General features: G+C 36.9%; 1 long non-coding RNA gene across 1 annotated transcript in view; it reads right to left on the bottom strand.

Annotated features, from left to right (window-relative positions):
- Nucleotides 1–310: 310 nt before the first annotated feature.
- The window catches only part of LOC103673484, a 206,942-nt gene continuing 192,852 nt past the window's right edge, over nucleotides 311–14,400 (bottom strand). Inside the window, exon 3 of the long non-coding RNA XR_571413.2 lies at nucleotides 311–740. This is a non-coding gene — a long non-coding RNA (uncharacterized LOC103673484). The remainder of the gene's footprint in view (nucleotides 741–14,400) is intronic.

The raw sequence follows: 14,400 nt of genomic DNA, 5'->3' as shown, positions 1-14,400 counted from the left end.
AAGAGAAGAATGAAGGGGGGTAAACAGAAGGGGGAGTGAACCATGAGAGACTGTGGACTCTGGGAAACAAACTGAGGGCTTCAGAGGGGAAGGGATGGGGGATTGGGATAGGCCGGTGATGGGTATTAAGGAGGGCACATATTGCATGGTGCACTGGGTGTTACATGCAAATAATGAATCATGGAACATTACATCAAAAACTAAGGATATACTGTATGGTGACTAATATAACATAAAAAAATATATAAGAAAATAAAATAAAATAAAAAAATAATAATAAACCCAGTGTCATAAGGCATTGTATGCATAATGCACTTCCACATGAGACCAAATTACCCTTCTTATCAGAATGGCTGTGAGGGGGAGAATAAAAAGAATAGCTATGTAGGTACACTGGCGTTCTCGAACCTTAAGTTCTGTTAAGCCAATGAGAGTCTCAACTACACTGAGTAAAGATGGTCTGCAGAAAAGTGTAGCCAGTTTCTGCAATAAACTCTGGAAAAATATTACCACGTCAAATCAAAAAGCAAGTTACCAAGAGCAAATTTCACCATACCTTTCTACCCTTGCAGACGGTCTGTAGCTTGCAGACAGGAGGACATCTGATAGAATTCAGGAGGGTAATTAACTGAAGGACAGCATGCAGTGTTGAAGTAAGTTGTGTCTGGTTCAAATCAGGAGTAGAGAACAGGGCTTTTTGTACATTCCTTCTGTGAACTTCAAGCTCAGTGGTGTAAAAACTGTTCAAAAGAGAGGTAGTTCAATGTGATGGATTAAGCTAAGAGATAAGTGTGATCTTAAAATGATATACAGCCTCAAGAAAGTCTTTTTTCCCCCAGTAATAATGAAAGTAAACAAAGAGCTTTCCAACATTTTTTGTTTGTAATAGCCCCTCTTTATTTTGTTTTTTTCAAACTTGGGGCTTTTCCCCATTATTCTTACTAGGTTTCTTTGAGTTAAAGTATGGCTCTATAAAAAGGAATGAAATCATCTGTTCATTAGCTTTCTACTCAGTAAACTTTTTTTTTTATTTTCTTCAACTACAACTCTCATAATTTTTCTAGTCACTATTCTTCTCATCTATTTGCACATTCCTTAGTTTGCATGTCAGTCGCAAATGCCTCAACTCATCAGTTAAATTAGTTCTCTTTTTACAACAGCTCACAAAAAGGTTTACAGCTGAAACTCTTCCTCTAATCTAGCTCTTCTTGCTGCATGTACTATTTCTTTATTGACCTTAGCTTTGGAGAGCTTTAAAAATAATACATATCAGCAAGGGTTGCATGCTTTCTAATCATATGTTTTCTCCTGCTAATCATTCAGTTACCTGATTAGAAACAGATGCAACCTATTTGAAATGTGAACTTACGAGTGAACTGCTTATAATGGCTGCATATTTTTTAGATATTCTGTGTCTGTGTTGTGAAATGCCCTAGAAGGTTTTCAATGGTAAGCATTTAGATGATATTTTATAGCTATAAGGTTTTTTTTTCCTTCCAAGTGACCCATTCCAACCAATACAAACTGACAAACAAAACAAGCAACAACAAAGATTCAACCAACATCAAAAGCCACAACGTTTATAAGTAATCTGCAAACAAGAGTACTAGAACTGTGATAGTACGAATTTCAAAAGAGACAAACCCCCTGCTCTCAAAGAGCTTATGACATATTGGAAAAAGTAAACACATATACAACCATTTATAACCCAAAGCATAATATGAAACTTTAATTAAAATATGAAGTGGTATGCAAAAAGGACAAAAAAAAAAAAAAAGGACAAGGACAGAAAAAAAAAAAAAAAGTCTGTCCAAGGAGAATCAGGGAGGGCTTAATGGAAATTTTGGTGTTTGTGTTGGATCTTAATAAAGGAGTAGAGTTTCAATGGGCAGAGATGCCGCAAAATTCTAGGCTGGAGCCAAGGATCAGCAGCAACCTTCAAAAAATGCTTATAAGTCATGCCAATCGGATCACCCACAACTTTACTGATAAGAGGTTAAACTGCTGATTTGAAATAGATTGATATTATATTGAAGTGATCCATACCAACAGCACAATGCTAACCAAAGGGACTGGAACTAAGCCATGGAACAAACTTCAGAACTCCAAATAGAAATGGACTCAAATATTTATTTAATCAGACTGCCAATGCAACTGAAATTCTCTTAAAAAAAAAAAAAAGAGCACAGTGAACATCTTCAAATTAGAACTGAACCTATGTGGGTGTGTTTTTGTTTTTTATTATTGACTTAATTTTTTTTTAGAGAAGTATAAGGTTCATAGCAAAAATTAAGGGTAAGGAACGAGATTTCCCATCTATCCCCTGCCCTCATATATGCATAGCTGCCCCCATTGTCAACAACTCCCACCAGAGTGGTACATTTGTTATAATTGCTGAACCCTGACACATCATAACCACCCAAAGTGCATAGTTGACATTATGTGTGATATTTTTTTTTTAACTTTTATAAATATAACAAAATCGGGGCAATCAGCATGTTCTCCAAATCAAATCTAAGAGAAACTGATATTTATTAAACCTGGTTCATATTTGTGGTTACCAATGAAATACCAATTAGGTCACCAAAATCTGAACAACAAATTTTAAGTTTTAATAAACAGATGCTTTTACAATAACTATTGGACGATTTGGAGAGTTTTTCTTCAGAAAAATTCTCATCAAGGACAAAACCTTGTTTTGCCCTTGCAGAGAGTCCCTGAGCTTAAATCCTGGTTCAGGATTTAAATTACATTCTCTCCTTTGGCCCAGTGGTTGGTTCAGACAATTCAGGGTGGATACAAAAGTAGCTCGGGGGATATTTTGGCTGAGGACTAGTTAGTAATAATAATAACCTGACACCTCAAAATTCCCTGCTTCTTAATAAATAAATGCTTGTCAAGTGACTGCCGAGTTTATCCCAACACGCGCTCTTTGTACACATGGTCCTCTCAGTAACCATAAGAAGCAGAGAGGCAGGATCTGTCGACGAAATGGCCGTTTTTCCATTGCTTTGATCCACCACCGATTCTGTTTAGTCATCTTTGCTCTGAAAACCAAATTCCTCTCTAACTCTGAGGGCACACGATGGCTTGTTTTGGCACTAACTCTGTAGAGCTAAAACTCTAGGCTACAGAAGCAGAAAGATTTAAGAGCCTCTCACCTCACAAACTTGAGTTTCGGGTTGGAGCAGTGACAACCTGTCAGAATCTCGTTTGTGGCACCCAAGCAAACCAAGCATATGGACAGCGGAAATGGCTAGAAAAATCCTCAGACCCTGGTTCTCTTGGTAATTAATTCCATTGATTATTTTGGTGTTTAAATACTGAGACAGACCCTGGTGCCAGCCTAAAATACGAGTCAACTCACATTTCCCTTGGCCTTTTAGAAAATGCAGATGTGCCCAAATCCTAAAAAACAGCTGGTTTTGTTTTTTTTTTTAAAGGAAGGAAGGAAGGAGAAAAGGAAGGAAGGAAGGAAGGAAGGAAGGAAGGAAGGAAGGAAGGAAGGAAGGAAGGAAAAAGAAAGAAACAGGGAGGAAAAGTGTTTCAAACAAACGAAATGTTGATCTGCCTTTTCTTAATTTCATTTTTTATCTTCTTGTGTACAGACATTTGACAGCTGTGACATTCATGGGCAATGCATTTGAAAAAGAAGACATAAATATTCAGAGACATATTAGAATGCTGTTCAATGTAAGCACCTGTCTACTTAGTGTTGACAGAAAATCATTTACTTTGCTTTATGCATGTTCCCTCCAGAGACCACAGAGGTCCTATTTTATTTAAAGAGCTGGTCCCAATATCAGTGCTTGTTCTTGAAACTGCAGTATATACAGCTAATTATATTTATTGAGGAAACAATTTTGTTTTATATTTTCAATAATACTTAAATAATTTTGTCAATCTTGACCTCAGAAACGATTTCCCCAAGGATTCCATTAACAAAGACTTCATACAAGACCTGATACCAATGTCCTTACACAATACTATTTCCATTTCACCTAGGGAAATTTTTCAAGCATAACTTTCTTAGTGAGAAGTGTACAAGATGAAACTGTAAGATCTCTGTGGGTCTCATGAAAAACATCACAGTCAATGAAATCATGCCAGCATCTGTAGATATGTATTTATTATTTATTATGCTTTGATTTGTACAACCTTAATATTAGTATTGCACAAAGTAATGCTTTATTAAAAGTCACAGGAATCATGACTTTTAAGTAAGATATATCAAATTTGGTAAATCTTTGTTTCTTTTCTACTTTGCCTGAATCAGAGACGTAATTATATAACTTAACTAGACCGAAACAGGTGGCCATGCACATAGGAAAGAGAAAGAAAGAAAGAAAGAAAGAAAGAAAGAAAGAAAGAAAGAAAAAGAGAGAAAGGAGAGAGAAAGAAAGAGAGAGAAAGAAAGAAAGGAAGAGGAAAAGAAGGAAGAAAGAAAGAAAAAAGAAGGAAGGAAGAAAGAATAAAGAAAGAAAGAGCAACCTTTATCAGGGTGCTAAGGCTGCTGTAGGACTTCATAAGGTGGTTTTGATATGTATTCTTGAAACCTTCTGATTTGTTCCCAAGTGATTAAAATAGGTATGCTTAAGTTAAATTAATTATTCACCCAAAGTATAATTTCCCTCCCTGTATTTGGTAAAATGCCTATCTTGAAGGTGTATGGTTTGCAATGGGTTAATTTCGGACTACTGAGAAGCCTCCTTTAGCTGAATCTCAGGTCAGAATTACAAATGTACCATATTATCAGAGATATAATGAAACACAGACCTAAGTGAACAAAGCCTAATTTTTTGGCTATGACATTTCTCTCCATTTTAGTTTTACCTGACATGAGTGTGTAATGATGTTAGCTGGGCCTGATGAGGTGGGGGGAGGAGGGGAGGCGGTGGAGGTTGAGGCATGGGGGAAAGGCAGCTAGAACTAGCGGAGACCTCAGAGCTCGACTTCCAAAACCTTACAATGCTGCCACCTACAGGCTGAAATTTTCAAGGCGTATTCCGTCAATATTGTGTTTTCCTACCTCTAACAATGAAAAACATACAAAATCTCAGTAGAAGACCGGAGCCCAAAACTCAAAGTCCTTCAAAGAGTTAAATGGCCAGGTGATACGAAAGAACAGGCCCCTCGGCTTAGCTAGTTCAGTGCTGTTACATAATTTAATTAGGATCATCACACGGCAACCGAAGCTGTCTAGAGGAATTACGAGCCACAAGTTCAGATCACATGTGAATCCTTTTGCTCAATTAAAGCTAAGCAATTTTTAAGGTTTTTTTTCCTCTTTGCAGTATATGCAAAGAGCAGTGAAGCGTGGCCTGCATATTTTTCACATTAAAATTATTACATAAAGCCTGTAGCATTTGAAATACTTACGGAAATCAAAATGTTACACTCTGACCTTGGGCATTTAAACTTGGTCATTTTTAAAGCTATTGTTGCCATGCTCTCCTTTGTTCTAAGAAAATTACTGTGGTTAGTTATAATAGCTGAATGAATAATTACTGGAGGAAGAAAAGAAGTATGGAATGGTGCTGAAATGACTCAAGCCTACGTACTACTAAGCAGTTTTAATTCTGTTTTTGAAGTCCCAGCAACGAGACGAAAGGCAAAATCCCTACTTCTGTCTTCCTACTGTGCCCACCAGTAAAAATGACCATGTCCCTTCTCAGCGGACTACCCCATCTACTTGCCTTTATGTCAAGAAAAACTCTGCTAAGAACTTGAGGAGGGAAAAAACTTTCTGGAGGAGTCCGATTCTAGGTTGATCTATATTAATGACGCAAGCACATGCAGCAAGAAGCATATTAGACTAATGTTCATTATTGAGCTTTTCTCCTAAAATTTTAAATTTCCTTCAGGTTTTTAGCTTCCTTTCTCAGTACTTTCTTGTCTGAACGGTGCTTTAAATGTATATAATTAGATAAAAAATTATAATTTTAGTAATTTAAAATACAGCTTGGCATCGTATTTGTTATTTGTACTTATGAAAATGACTATTTCCAAATCAAGCTACCTGAGATTTTCCAGTGGAAGTTTAAAGTTAACTTTTAAATATTTACTTGGAGGAATAAATACTAGCCTTGACAAAAGATCATGCCAATAAAAAATAACAAAATAGGAACATGCAAAGAAATAAGTCAATATTAGGAAGAACCTTACATTCAGTTGAGGATCTTGGCAACTCGGAGTACCTTTATGGATGTATTTGTTTGCTTATTTATTTTAAAAATCCCCAGTATTTCAGAATGTATTGCTTAAGACAATTGAAACTAGAACAGACAACAAAACTTCCAGTGAATACTGTGGGAAATTCTTCACTAACTCATAGATCAAAGAGAATATGGCAAAACTCATTTTTCAGTATTACAGCGTACTTATTATTTGCAACAGAAAAGAAGTCTGGATTTTAAGGGCACACAAAAGTAGTGTGTCTGAGTCACATATTGTTTACTAGTTTCTCAGATGAGAAGTACACAAAATGCAAAAATGAGGCAATCTTTATTTTCCAAGAATCTGAAAAGGTTAATTCTTCCTACTTGTGCTACCAGATATTTGTAGGATTAACAACTCCTTTAAACACTAGTTGGATTTAGCTATAATAAGAATATAAATACAATAAGACATTCCTAAGGGGAATACAATTTTTAAAAAATTTCCATATTTGCTACAATAAATGTTATGCCTAGAAATTTTATAGCTAACAGAAACACAGAAAATACTATACCCAGAGCTAGAAAACTGTTCCAGTACAAAGCAAGTCTGATATATTACCTCCCAAATACACAGCATATCCCTGGTAAAGTTGTAAATTATGGTTGCAAATGAGGCCACAAACAAAATTTTGCTCAAGGCATGAATCATAAATTCAAACAATAATCATCTCCTACGTGAGGCACAACTACTTTGTTTACTTCTTAGACACTGTTTCCTAAACATGAAGATGAAAGTAGGTCAAGGAAATTTAGCATCTTTTTCTCACGAAGCACGCTCTGGTATTGGGTGCACTGCCTTATTTACAATTGCACAAACCTTGTAAATATTAAAAGCCTGTGTTTTCACAATGCTGGGTCCTTAAGCATATTGACCTTTTACCTCATGATGACACCATATCATCAAAACTATAGATGTTTACTGAGGAAAAATAAATGACTCTCAAAAGTAACCTGCAATGCAGAATTCTGATACGTTTTTGATATTGAAAATCAAAGGATACTTAGCTGATGTTTACTGGTACTTGTAATCTTCTTAGATATAATTGTTTCCTACTCTTTGCACACGTCTGAGGAGTCAAAATTTTTTTTTCTCTTTCTACATCTTAGAATTTCTAAAAGCCTAATACATGAGAACCTTTTTAAGTATGAAGCTTAAGAAGGCTGGTCTTTAATTAAATCTGTTCCAATCATAGAATCATAAAATTAATCACATAAACCGGTTCTAAGAATTACCTTGGAAGAATATACAACTGTAAAATATTGTTTGGAAAGCAGATTTTTAATATTAACATAAAAACTTCTACTTACAGACAATAGGAATAAATAGCAGCATGCTTACTGGTAGATAAGGTCCTTAGATGTCACAAACTTCCTGTTTCTTTCAGCAATGCATATCAATAATAATAACAATAGTAATAGTCACATTGATTAAGTGCTTATAATATAGTCAGAACCATGCTATGCACTTTATATGGATTATCCCATTTAATTCTCACAGCAACTCTTTAAAACAGGGATGATGTTTATATCTGTCTTACAGATTATGGTAACTGAGTCTTAGAGAGGAGGGTAGAGCACTTGGTCCACGTCACCCTGAGCTAGGCCCTGGGCATTCACAGATGAAGAGCAGTCTGTTTCCCAAAAAAACCAATCATCTACTCATCAAAACTTTCTGTCAGTGTATAAACCAAGGGGGAACACATAAAATTTGATTTAGTTTAAACCTTCTCAATTGAAATCAGACGACTTATGAGTACTTATAGAGAACTAATAAGCCGGCACAATGATATACACAATTCAATCATTCAAAAAAGTATTGAATGCCTAGTATGTACCATCTCTACTAGGGGGTGTGAATTCAGTGGTGAGCAAGATGAAGGGATCTCTGCCCTCAAGGAGCTTTTACAGTAGTGGGAAGATCAAACAATTCTTTAAATCTTCAAATAAAATAATTAATAATTAAACTGAATGGAGAATAATGGAGTTCAGGCAAGAGGTCAGAAGATGTTTCTAAATAGAGAACACTTAAGCTGGGACTTGAAGAATGAGGATTCATCATGCCAAGACATGGAAATGGTATCTCATGCCAAGGGAAATGTATGTGCAAAAGGCCTCACAATCAATCAGTCAACAAGTCCTGTTGGCTTGGACACGTTATTCAAATCCATCCACTCCTTTCTATTCACCATCTTAGTCCAGTTTGTAATCATATCTTGCCTGGACCACTGCCATAGCTTCCTAACTTGACTGCTTGCTTCTCCTTGGCCTCCTTCAATTCCATTCTCCTCACAGCAGCCAGAGCATTTTTTTTTAAAAGTAAAACCGTTCACATAACTAACCCGCATAAAATCCTTCAATAGCTTCCATTGTACTTCCTTCGGATAGCCATATGATGTGTTCCATCTTCTCTTTCAAATTTTTACTTCAATGCCACCTTCTAAATGAGGCTTTCCTTCAGGGCTCAATCCAAGATAGGACCCACTCACTCTGGGACATCGTATTTATTCTTTTGAATTTTCTGCTGAATCTTCATCTCCTGGAACATAAGCTATTTGAGGATGAGCTTTATCTATCTTAGACACTATCTCAACTAAGTGTCCCACTCAGTACCCAGCACATAGCAGATACTCAATTAAATTGAAAGGGCTGAAGAAGTATGCAGAGGTCAAATCATCCCTGGACCTTTCATCCACAGTGAGGAGTTGGGATTTTTTAATTCAAATTTTTTAATGGGAAGCTTTTGGGGAATTCTAAGCAAGGGGACAAAAATTGTACCATCTATTGTTGTGTGAAGAATAGACTGAAGAAGGATAAGAGTAGAAGTAAGAAGATTAATTAGGAGCCAATTGAGAAATCCAAGAGAGAGATGGTTTTGTCTTGGACTAGGATGGCAGTATTAGAGATGGAGAAGTGAATGATTTTTGTGATATAATTTCATCTTGATGATGTATTGAATTTGGAGAAAAAGGAAAGTCAGAAATTAAGATATATATATCTCACACACACACACCCCGCCCCCCGAGATGGCAGGAAGAGAGAAGTTAAAAGGAAGATAGACCTGGAGGTAGGATCATGAATTTAAACTGGATGCATTCAATCATCCTGAGCCAGACCTAATTTTCTGGCAACACATTTGGGTTTGTTTCAGGTCTGGTATTTCTCCTCAGAGGGGCAATTTAAGGAAAGGCCAATCTATTAACAGAAACAAACATCTTTTTAGCAGATATCCTGGCTTGATTACACAGCAGCACCATAAGACACAAATAACAGCTCATGAAGGATGATGAACATTTAGCTCTTCATTTTTTATACCAGTTTTCCAAAGAAGCCAAAAACAATTTTCTCAAAGAATTCCAAGCCCTAAATATAATATACAGAAGAACTCATGGATCAGTAAGGCTTTCTGCTGCATTTAATTGAAAGACAATGCTGGAGGATTTTACTCTTTCATTCCCACTTTACAATCCCTCCATGCCATCTGTAGCAACAGGGTCACATGGGACAGGGAGGAGCATCAGAGGTGGCCTGAGGCCATCAGCAGTGTGCTAGTTGTTGCTACGGAGGGAGGCCTGAGGATATGAACCACGGTAGAACAGCTAGAGAAGGAAGCCTATGCAGGAGTCCAAGAATGACAGCGACTATGCAAGGAGCAGTGGCTAAAGGATAATGGAAATTGGAGAAAGGAGCAGAGCAGAAGAGTGGAAAAGACCTTGGGTGTCTCCTAGTTCTAAGATGAAATGTTGCTTTTTAGGTTTCCTAGTTGACTTGAAGATTGATACTCTAGCAGATATCAAATTATTAAAAAAATAAAAATCACTTCTCAGTGATATTTTATTTTTGTGACAAAGGCAGCTATCATATTCCTCTTCGTTCTTCTATTGATATAGTTTATGAAACAAGAGTGTTTTGGGCGCTGATGTAATTTTAAATATGTTAACATCTAGTAAAACACAGATTTAGAATGCATGGCAAAGATAAAGAATGCAACCAAAAGTAGGTAAATGACAACAAAGACATCACTTTGGATATTAAATTGCTCTTAGCATCCTTGCAGAAAAAATAAAAAAAACCATTGGTTGGTAACTTCTAAGGAAAAAAAAAAGCCATAGTCAATATTCTACTTGACAGAGATGATGATGAGAACTGAATGATAAATATTTCCAATTATGATTTTAATGTTGTAAAAAAGAAGGGGGGAGTACCAAAATTAATATGATTGTTGTGAACATAACTAAATTTCAATACTATCCTTAATACATAACCAAATAAAACATGGACAAAGGAAAAGCATGCATTAATGTAAGATCAACAAAATAAACTGGAAATTTCATTTACAACATGCCTATATTGTAAATTAAGAAATGTGTGCCAGGGATATCCACTTCTGCTCACCCCAGCTGGGGATGCCTTGAAGTGCCCGAGTCCAGCCATAAAGTACAAGGACAGGAGTTTCTCTCCCTCCATTCTGTGGGACCCAATGTGTGCTAGGGATCCTCGGTCTCCTGGGACACAAATAAGCATATTCCTCAAGGGTCCAAAGATCAGACAAGCATATATTCAGCCCCCAAATGATAATACTGATTCCCCTCTGGTAATGACTTGACAATAAGCTGGTAGGATGAATCCTCCTTTGGCCTCTATTTTGAGGCAGGTTTGATTCACTAGTTTATTCAGCTCCTGGGTACTGGAGTATTGAGCCTCACGACAGTTCTCCCCGGCAATTAGCCACAGCACCTTTTGACCACAGGCTGCCCAGTGGATAACTTTCAGGGATGGGGCAACAAGTGCCCAAATGCTCCTGTCCCCATTCTCCTCATCTTTTTTTGAGCTTCCCCTCTTTATCTGTACTTCCTTTATCTTTCGTCCATTCCGTTTCTTTTCTCCCCATAGCAGTAAATATCCCATCAGAAAGGGACTGTCAGCAAGGACGGCAGCCTGCAGCAACATGTCATTTATTTACCTTCTTTGAAGTAGAATAAGCCAAATCCTCAATACGCAACCTCCTTTCACAAAGGAGAGAGGGAATATTTTTAATCCTCTTAGTGTTTTGGACATTTTTAGAATGGACAAGATAGCTTGTAACTAGAAAACGTTAAATTGTAAACATACACCCAGAAGGTGACATGTTTTCATACGTGCTGATGAACATTGGCATTTAAACAATTCCTCTCCATCAAGTAGCTTCCTAAATCTTTAGCTCCTACCTCCTTTCTTGTCTATTAAATGAACCAAAAATGACTCCCTTGATGACACTGAGGCTTTGAGGCAACCAGAGATCCTCAAAAAGCTATCTTGCCCCTTAGAGCAAAGTACTATTTTATCCTGAAACCAAAGAAAATAAAAAATAGAATCTACCAATACTAACTTGACTCAATTTTCATGTGGCAAAATTAGTAAATAAAGTAATCCAGGATATACAGTTAGTGTCCTTACACCCCCTCCAAAAAGGAGACACAATTTCTAAAAATTGTATGTTCTCCCAAAAAATAAAATGAAGTGGTTCTTGTTCCCCCACTTCAGGTAAATATATATTTACTCGCAGTTAAGCCATTTAGGCATATGATAAAGCTGAAAGTGGTGATAAACCTGCATAATTAAATAAAAGCCGATACTGTTGGAAAGCCTATGAGGACCTCCTAATAGAAATGATGCCATCTACCCATTAGAATTTATTCATAAAGCTATCGCCATACCCTGTTAGTGTTAAAGCAAGCTATTTTGAACTAGACTTTGCTATAATTTAGGCCCCATTCATAGTAAACATGGCACTCTACAGGTTTTGAAAATTTGCACTAAATTCACATTTCAAGACAGACTGAGAATTCATCTGCCAAGCTTCGGTCTGGGGCAAGTATTTTATAGGCTAGTTGTAGACCCTAAATATGAAGAGTCGTGATGAAAAGTGCAGCCCCCCCCATGATAATAATACATTCAATAAATCTTTTTCTTTCTAGTTTTACCAAACTACACATGAAAATGTAAGCAGATAAATTCATACCATGTGTAAATAGAATGGAGGAATAAAAACTAGCAGGAAATGAGCATCAGAAGCTGTCACCGGCAGTATGCAGGTATGTGAACTATCGAGTGCTATTTCTCTGTCTCCCACAATTTCATTAACATGTGCCATCTAGCTTTGCTAATGTTTGCTACTCCTTTGCTTAGAGGCCTGTGAAGCAGTCCTGTAAACTGCATGAGTACTATTTCTATTTTACAAATGAGACACTGAGGGAAAGAACGGCCACACAGCCAGTCAAATAGATAAGGGGGATTCCATACACTTTGTCTTTGACTGCTCAGCACATTAGGGGTTAGAAAACCATGGGATGTACATTCACAGTGTAGCAAAATCCATTGGACTGCCTGAAAGATCAGCTTCTGGACTCAAGAGAAATGTCAACATAGACAAAATATGGTTCTAGCAACCTCAGATAGTTTTTAGAAGTCCATCAATAACAAGTTCATGTATTCCTCCTCCCCTTTTCACTGTTTTCTACTACACTCTGTTGAATGACCATGCTTACATGTATGAACTGGCTGGCAAAGCTACGTGGACATTTACGTTAAAGGTTTGCATAATTTACATGGGTCTATGGAGGCAATCCTTTGTGTCCTTGGAACACTTTCAAGATAATAGTCTTATATACCACAAGTCAATAGACTTGTGATAAAAAGAATGAGACAATTACCAAACAAGTACTGACTGGATGACCAAGAGAACAGTAGAGAAAAGGCCATGAAAGAACTAGAAGAAATATTATAACCCACTAAAAATTTGCTAAAGTCTTGGGGGCAAGGTACCATTGCTTTAAAAAACTTAAAAAAGTATAAAACATTCCTCTTGTTCTGGAGAAATATAAAATCATATTAGGGGAAAAGAGAGACAGTACTGGGAACAAAAGATATTTGAAATGTTCCAAAGCAATAAAATCAAGAATGGAAAAAGAGTAAATAGTTAAGTCTTGTAATGTTATAGCAAAATTAAAAGAGCAAGGATTTGGAATCAGAGGACCAGAGTTCCATGACTCAGTGGCCAAATGACCTCAGGTAAGTTCTTAAATTTATGGACCCTTACTTTCTTCATAGGTAAAATGAGGACCAACACCAGCAGTCTTTAGCACAAATGTTTGTTACATGCAGTAAGTTAATTATTATAATCCAAAACGAAGCGGAAATTTTACCAGGAAAACCTGTGACTAAGGTGCCATGTCTAAATTCTAATAGCTTATCTTGAAGACTTTTCCTTATCTATATCCTATAACCCACAGACCTCAAATTCAAAACTGGTGTCTACATAGAAAGATCTCAAGACACTGGAAATGAGGAACTAAAAAATAACCTATGAAGTTGAGGAAATCAAAGTATAAAGCAATTAGTTATTTAACCAGATGTCTAAAATACTTCTAAATGTACAGAAGTATTTTAACCAAGAGTCCATTTTAAGTCTTGAAAACCCAGAGTAACAGTGGGGACTTTTATCTATACAGGCAGTTCTAAAGCAAGGCTTAAGAGTCTATCTTGGACTACAATAATCAACAATGATTATCGATCACCTACATGCCTTCCCAACGCTGTGATATTACCAAATACTCTAAACATTTTGCACTTAACCCAAATCACATGTTTTTCGTATCCTCTTCCAATTTAACTCATCTCTACACCTTGTAAAAGGCTGAGGTCTGGAGCCCTGGCTCATACAAGGACTCACGTCTGCTGGTTCTGTAGAGTCTCTGGGGTTTCTGCAGTAGCAACATTACATTTTCATTACTGAAACTTCCCAGTCAGATAATGTCACTTCATACCCCACAGACCCTCTGAGTTGTGCAAATGCTTGGCCTCAGATACACACGAGCCTATTCTTATTAGTTTCCCTTCACTTTCCTTGCACTGAGCTGCTTGCTAGGCCAAAGATTCCCCTTACCTTGCCACATGACCCATTTCTGCAGGATTCTCCTCTGGCAGCAAGATTTCCAGGGGAGTCTAAGTATTGAATCCCTGGGTGCTTTTACTTGCACCTGTTTTATTCTTTACGGAGTCATTAGAATTTGGCTGAGAGAACTGAACAGCGGATAAGCATTGTGTTTGTAAGAGAGCAGCTCAGCATGGCATTTTTTTTCCCCCAAAGTGCAATGGAGTGCATCCTATAACAGAAAATTTAGCCACAACCAACCACCTTTTAGTT

This window comes from Ursus maritimus, unplaced genomic scaffold, assembly GCF_017311325.1.
Source record: "Ursus maritimus isolate PB19 unplaced genomic scaffold, ASM1731132v1 scaffold_35, whole genome shotgun sequence".
Taxonomy (NCBI): domain Eukaryota; kingdom Metazoa; phylum Chordata; class Mammalia; order Carnivora; family Ursidae; genus Ursus; species Ursus maritimus.
The sequence above is the reverse complement of the archived record's forward strand: the minus strand, read 5'-3'. Positions and strand labels throughout refer to the sequence as shown.